Raw genomic sequence first — 7,626 nt, 5'->3', positions numbered from 1 at the left:
TTTAAATTTCCATCTAAATAACCAATTTCCCACAACCACTTATGTAAAAGTCTATTGTTTCATCAGCAATTTATTATGGCATCTCTGTGGCATACCAGTGTTCGCATCTAGGATCAGGGCTGTTTTACTCTATTTCGCTGGCTTTTAAAAAAAAAATTCCTGCTTTGGATACCAAACTGTCTTTAATTATGGTATAAGTCTACATGTTTTGTAGAGAATGTCTTCCCCTACCTTATACACTTCCATGAACCTTTACTCTTCCATATGAATGTTCAGGTTAATTTTTGTTATATTTTATCCAGCATTTTTTGTTTTTTCAGTTGGAGGATTATTCAGTATATTTTCTTTCTGATTAATGCTGATATTTAGAAAAGCTTTGGATTTTTCACTACCAACTTAGTAACAGTTCTTAAAAGTATTTTAGACATTTTTCAACTTCTTTTCTTGGGTTTTTAGGTAGAAAATAGTGTCACTGCAAATAATTATAACAGCAGCTAATAATCAATGAGTATACATATATCAAGATATCATTGTCTCGATATAATTTTGATTTGTTATTTTAAAAATATAAATAAATAAATATTAAAAAATAAGTAAATAATTGATTAGTGAGAGCTAAGGACATGGTGGGATTCTTTATGCATTCCTCACAAGAACTTCAAGCTTACAATTCTCCCCCATCTTACAGATGAGGACACAGAGGCAAAGGGTGAATAAGTGACCGCCCAAGGTCACCAGTTAGTAACACGGTGAGGTTACTTCCCCTGTCAGCCACCACACCATACTGTCTCCCTAAAATAGAGTTGTACTTCTTACTTTTATGATTTATATTTTTCTTGTATTACTGAACCAGATTCTGTCTTGTTAGGCAACCTTATGTCTTACTTCACAGAGAAAATAAAGTCCCTGTAAGTCTTTGAAAGGGTTCTTCTTCCCCCGACACCAACTTTCCAATTCTCCTACACTAATTGGGAATTCAACAATTCAATTCTGATGCTAACGGCAGAGTTAGGCTTGGACTCCACTAATTGAAGGACCCAGTCCCACATGACTGTGCTTTCTGCAGACGCCAGTCACAAATGGGGTACCCCCTTCTGCCTAGGCAACTACAAATTTGGGGGTTCCCACAGCCCTCTCCCCTCAGGTTCAAAAATCCACTAGAAACACTCACAGAACTCAGGAAAGTGCTGCACTCACCATTCCTGGCTTGTGATAAAGAGTGCAACTCAGAAACAGCTGGATGGAAGAGACACATATGGCAAAGTCTCAGAAGGGGCGGGGGGCTTCCACACCCTTGCTGGGCACACACCTCCCAGCACCTCCACGTGTTCACCAATTTGGAAACTCTCCAAACCCTGTTGTTTAGGGGGTTTTACGGAGTCCTTGTTACATGGGCATGATTGATGAAATAATTGATCATCAATGATTGCTGTCGATTTCTAGCCTCTTTCCCCACCCAGGAAGTTGGGGAGTGGGTCTGAAATTCCCAATCCTCTAATCATGGCTTGGTCTTTCTGGTGATCAGCCCCAATCCTGAAGCTATGTGGGGGCTCCTAGCCACCAATCATCTCATTAGCTTTCAAAAGACATTCTTTTTATTAATGAAATGCTTCACAAATTTGCATGTCATCTTTGCACAGAAGCCATGCTAATCTCTATATTGTTCCAATGGTAGTATCTGTGCTGCCAAAGCAAGCACGCAAAAGACATTCTTATCACTCAGGAGATTCCAAGTGTTTTAGGAACTCTGTGCCAAGACAAAGACCAGATATTTATTTTTTATTATGCCACAGTCCTTCCACGTCCCACTGACAAGTACACTCACTTATGGTTTCACATTCAGTACATTCAGGGCCCTATCTCCCATTATGATGGGCAAAGTGTTCTTCCACCTGCCTCAAACTGTTTTCCCACATGTGCTTTACACACTGCAATGGTTAATTTTATATGCCAACTTGACTGGGCCACAGGGTGCCCAGATATATGGTCAAACATTATTCTGGGTGTTTCCGTTAGGGTGGTTTTAGATGAGATTAACATTTAAATCTGTAGACTAAGTAAAGTGGATTGCCCTCTACAATTTAGGTGGGCCTCATCCCATCAATTGGAGTCCTGATTAGAGCAAAAAGGCAGGCCAAATATGAGAGAATTCTTTCTGTCTGACTGCCTTTGAACTGGGGCAATCGCTTTTTCCTGCCTTTGTACTAGAACTGAAACATCAGCTCTTCCTCAGTCTTGAGCCTGTCTGCCTTTAGACTGGAACTACACCACTGGTTCTCCTGGGTCTTTAATTCATCAACACATCCTGCAGATCTGGAGACTTGTCAGCTTTCATAATCACATGAGCTAATTCCTTATAATACATCTCTTTCTACACACACACACACACACACACACACACACAATTTGTGTGTATGTTCTTCTCTGAAGAACCCTGGCTAACTTTTACCTGATCCAGCCACACATTATGGTAGGAAAAATATATCAAATCACAATATCCCTTAGCTCACCCCTGATTATGACAGGATTGGGCTAAAACAGCGGAATAATTTAATCAGTAAGTTTTAGCTATTTGAAATACGTAGAGATCTATACTCCCACCGCCCCCCCCCCGCCAAATACAGAGAATACACATTTTTTTGAACACATATGTAACACATAGACAAAGATTTGTGACCATTCACTATGCTACAAAGGAAACCACAACTTGTTCCACTGAGTCACCATCATAGAAACTTTATTTGAAAATAATTATGTTATACAATTAGAACTTAATAGTGAAGGAATTCTTCCTTAAATCCCATGTGGCCAGAAACTGAATTCCACATTACTAAATAACCTTTGGTTTAAAAAAGAAATCTGAAAAGTTTTAAAACTTCATAAACCAACAGTATAAAAATGTTACAGTCAATCAGCATTTAATGGGAAATTTATGATTTTAAACAAAATTACCAGGAACCAAAAACATAGAAAAAATGTACTAAACATTCACATAAAGACATTAGAAAATGGGCAACAAAGCAAACTAAAAGCAAGAAGGTAAAGGGCAGAAATCAGTGAAAGTGAGAACAGCAAGACCAGCAACACCAAAGCAGAGTGAAATGGAAGAGGAATTGAGAGAGTGGAAAAGCATATACTCAAGGGACAAAGAGGGATTTACTTCAGATAGCAGTAAAAGAGCATGATAACTACTTGTGGATAAATTGAAAAACCTAGGTGATGTGGACGAAGTTCTAGGAAAATAGATAATGCAAAAATTGGCACAAAAAGAAATAGGAAATTTAAATAAGCCAATGATTGTTAAATAAATTGAAATCTAATAATTTCCCTTCCAATGAGCCCCCTGTCTAAACAGTTTTGTGGGAGATTTTTAACCAACTCTCAAGGGGTGATTAATTCAGTGTCAAAAAAAGTAAAGATTGCTCAGCTCATGTTAGGAAGCTGGTATAACCTTGATCCCTAAACTAAATTTAAAAAGGAAAGAAGCTCATGTTAATTACAAATGTAAATGCAAAAGCTTAAGTAAAATATTAGCTAACACAATGTAAATGTATTAAAATATACATTATAACCAGGTAGGGTTTATCCCAAGAATGCAAGGATGGCTCAACATTAGAAAATATGTTAAATTTATTATTTATTAAAGAAGAAAATTTATATGATTATCTCAATAGATACAGAGAAATTATGATAAAATTCACCTCCTATTTACAGTGATAATAATTACAGTGACAACAACAATAACAATAATAACTTCATAACAATCCAGGAATAGAAAAGAACTTCCTTATCTTTTATAAAAGTTGTATGTCAAAACACTATAATAACGCAGAAACTTTAGACACATCTTCTTAAAGATGGGCCCCAAGGCAGGGATGTGGCTGTCATTGCTAGTGTTTATCACAGTGCAGGAGGGTTGGTGAACGCTAGGAGGAAAAAGGCAGATGTAAGAGGGGTGAGAATTATAAAGAGAAGACATAGAACTGCCTTTGTGTAAATAAACATATGTCATTTTATTTAGAGACATTTTATTATATGTCATTTATGTACATTTATGATATTATTTATATATTTAAGTCTATAAAAAACAAAACCATCAAAATACAAACCTTGACATGTATTAAGAATTCAGCAAGGCTGGTAATACAAAACTTAATAAAACTCACTAGCATTTCTCCATATCAGTTAGAAAATATAATAAATATAATAAATTAGATATAAACATAAAAATTAGATATTAGATAAATTAGATATTAATGACAGCAACAAAATGCATAATGTCTAGGAATTGCCTTAGAAAAGAGTATATAAAATTCTAGGGGAAAATTTTAAGTGAGACTTTTTTTTTTAAAGACCTGAAAACCAGAGACATTTAGTGTTCTTCAATGCACATAACCTAATAGTATAAGGAAGTCAAGTGTCCCCAGATTAATAATATAAATAAAGTGCTATCTGTAAATAAAATGCTATCCACTTTGTAGATGGTGGTAGTATATGTACAGTTTTGTTTTTCTCCATATTCACCATATACAGAGGTAGCTTCTAGAAACATTAAAAACCTTAAAAGTAAAAAATAAAACCGTAAGTGAATAAAAAATGATGTGGGAGAATTATGGCAGAGAGGTGAGTAAGAACTTCTTAAAACCCAGACAGTAAAAATCACCAGGCCAAAGGGATGAATTTGTTTACATCAAAGTCAAGGATTTCTGCTCAACAAAGGACACTTGAGACAAGCTTAACAGGCAAGTAACGGACTGGAGCAAGATATATTCAATGTCTGAAATGGAAAAAGGACTGCTATCTAGTGTAATATACACAGATACAGATATATCCCTGCAAATCACCAAGTGGAAGATTACAACTGTATTAGAAAAGCAGACAGAGGATGAAAATAGGCAAAAACAGAAAGAAACTCCAAGTGCTTCCAAACATGAAGAGAATACACGATTTGTTGGAAAATGCAAATTACATAGAGGTGGGTCACTTTAGCCCATCAGAATAACAAAACACTGGGTATGTCAAGTGTTGGCATTGCTTCTTGGTGTGGGTGCTGAGAGGCTGATATGTTGCCGCCACTGTCAACCAAGGGGGCCTCTACAAATTAAGTGTATGCACACACCCCAGACAAGCTCTCCTGCAGCCACTGGGGGGCACCATGTAGATGCTGCCCTCAGTACTGCTGTGTGAGGAACTAAAAGCAGCCAGGGTCCATCTCAGAATGACTGGATCAGAAAACTGGGGAGTGCATACCATGGAATAGATTATTTACCCATCGGAAGCCATGCAACATGGAAAGATCTTAAAAACAGCACAGAGTGAAAAAAGTAGAAGCAAAATGAGCTCTAGAGCTCGTTATTCAGCGTGGTCCTCAAACCAGGACCAACAGCAACTACATCACCCAGGAGCCTCTTAGGGGCCCAGGATCACAAAGCCCACCCAGACCTGCCTATCAGAATCTGCCTTTTAACAAGACCCTAGGTTTCAGCAAAAACGTGAAAAGCACTTTTCTGACTAGATGTCATACCTTTCTAGAAAGCAACTGTAGTGTCGAAATAGCTCAGTTGGGAGAGCGTTAGACTGAAGAAAGCAACTGTAATCAGAACACAATGAGTTCAGTTCAGGAGTAAGCTAATACTCCAGTGGGTGGGGACCAGAGGACCCATGTTTGGAACTCCCGTAAGACAAAGCCCATGTGCGTTCAGCAAAAAAAAAAAAAAAAAAAGGGATGTTGCTGGAAAACTGGCTATCAGAACAGGATCTTGGAAGGACACCTCCCACTGCATCCTACGGATGTGCTGGATGTATCAAGAGTCACCTTTTCTTGCCTGGCCCCAAGACATTTGTGTCTGCCATCCCTGGTATATGGAACTCTAGTGCTGAGGAAATGAACTGCTGTGCAGAGGCAGGGAGTAGGGCTGAGAAAAGACGGCAATTTCTCTTTGTTTATCACTGTCTTTCTCTTTTACTGGGGCAATGGATGTATTCATAATTGTAAGTGATCCCATAAGTGGTTGGCCCTCTTTTCTGGACCCAGGTGAGATCTGAGTTCGCCACACTTCTCCATCCCAGGCACACCACCCACATGGAGCCTCTCACTGTAATGACTCTCTTTACCCTCCTGTAACCAGCTCAAGTCCAGCTGCTCATCACTCAGAAGTCAAAGCATGAGAAGTGAGGTGTGGTAGAAGGAAAGTAGCTTTTATTGGTAAAATGTTGGCAGATGTGAGAATGGCTGGGATTAAGTCTTAAAGGAGACATCTCGTTCTCCTGGGCTGAGTGAGGGGCTTAAGAAGAAAAAGGTGTGAGAAACTTCTGAGAGTGGCAAAAAGGGGATCTGCATGTCTCTTCCCATGGTTATCTTGAGTAATCACCCATCAGGAGATCCAGTCTGCATTATCCTGACTTTGGCCTGGTGGTGGTGGGCTCACTGTTCCTAAATCCCCTTGACTGGGAGGATTCTACACTGGGGTCTCTCTGCCTGGTTTGTTTCAAAATTGACCCCTGGAATTTCTAAGCAAGCAAATAATTAGGTAAGTGAACACTGTTCACAGAAGTGCCTAGTGGAAAAGGGAGAAACAAAGAATTTCAAAATACGTTTCAAGGCCGAAGGCAAGAAAGAAAGAAAAAAGTTTGAAAAAGCATTTGAGACTGGGATACTCGGTTGCAATTCCCCACTGTCGAATTCCATTTCATTTTTGTGGAAAGTGGGTGACACAGTTGATCTGTCCACTTCCTGCTGCAAAGAGCTGTAGTAGGGGTATCAGAATGGAATTCATTAACCTGGCCTTGGAAATAGTCTCCAGTTCCCAGACTCACAGCAGGAACTTGCTGGAGCATTATGCTGTGAGGACCTAGGAGCTTCTGAGAAAGTCTGTCCTGCATCCCTGTGCAAAGTACATAATAGTAATAAAGTCAATAGCAGACAAAGAAGACAATGAGCAGAATACCAATTGTACTGTACATAAAAGTCCTTCATGCATGAGGAAGCTGACTAAACCATGCTGTTATGGGGTCCTGGGAGAGAACATTGATAGTAGAAATATGGGAGTCCAATGCATGCATAGCTTGGGTTGTAATGAGAATAATCTGGTATATATATACAACATTCAGTCTTATCAGTGCACAAGTGCTGCCTTGGGCTGCAGTCAGGATACCTAAGGCCACACAGTTCTATAGGGCCACTTGTCTAATCTGTCAGCTTTCTTTTGTGAGAAGGGTGATGGCATGATGGGTGTCATTAAAGGCAGTGGTCATATGTTTAGCCAGGGCCTCTATTTGTAATGCTATATATTTGGCTGCTGCCTGGGAGGAAGATGGCTAGTGGGTAGAACCACTGGGAATGACCATTTTTTATGGCATCCTACAGATATGCTGGATGTATTAAGAGTCACCTTTTCTTGCTTGGCCCAAGACAAACTCTGGGGGTAAAACAAAACATAAATAATTAGCAATGTTTAAAATTAAAAGGTCATAAGCCCTGCCTACTTCTGAGAATTACAGGAAAGGAAGCTCATGGGCAACTAAATGTTTAAATTATTTAGTATCAAGACATATAGTAAATTATATTATTCCACATAGAGACAAAATAATTTAATGAATCAATGTTTTTGAATACATGTCTCATGA

General features: G+C 38.7%; 1 non-coding gene across 1 annotated transcript; it reads right to left on the bottom strand.

Annotated features, from left to right (window-relative positions):
* Positions 1–1,595: 1,595 nt before the first annotated feature.
* LOC117084625 lies at positions 1,596–1,699 on the bottom strand. The gene has a single exon (XR_004437550.1). It is a non-coding gene; the product is annotated as a U6 spliceosomal RNA (small nuclear RNA).
* Between the last annotated feature and the right edge of the window lie 5,927 nt (positions 1,700–7,626).

The sequence above is a fragment of the Trachypithecus francoisi genome, unplaced genomic scaffold (genome assembly GCF_009764315.1).
Source record: "Trachypithecus francoisi isolate TF-2019V2 unplaced genomic scaffold, Tfra_2.0 Lachesis_group0, whole genome shotgun sequence".
Classification (NCBI taxonomy): domain Eukaryota; kingdom Metazoa; phylum Chordata; class Mammalia; order Primates; family Cercopithecidae; genus Trachypithecus; species Trachypithecus francoisi.
This window is presented reverse-complemented; position numbering and strand designations above follow the sequence as displayed.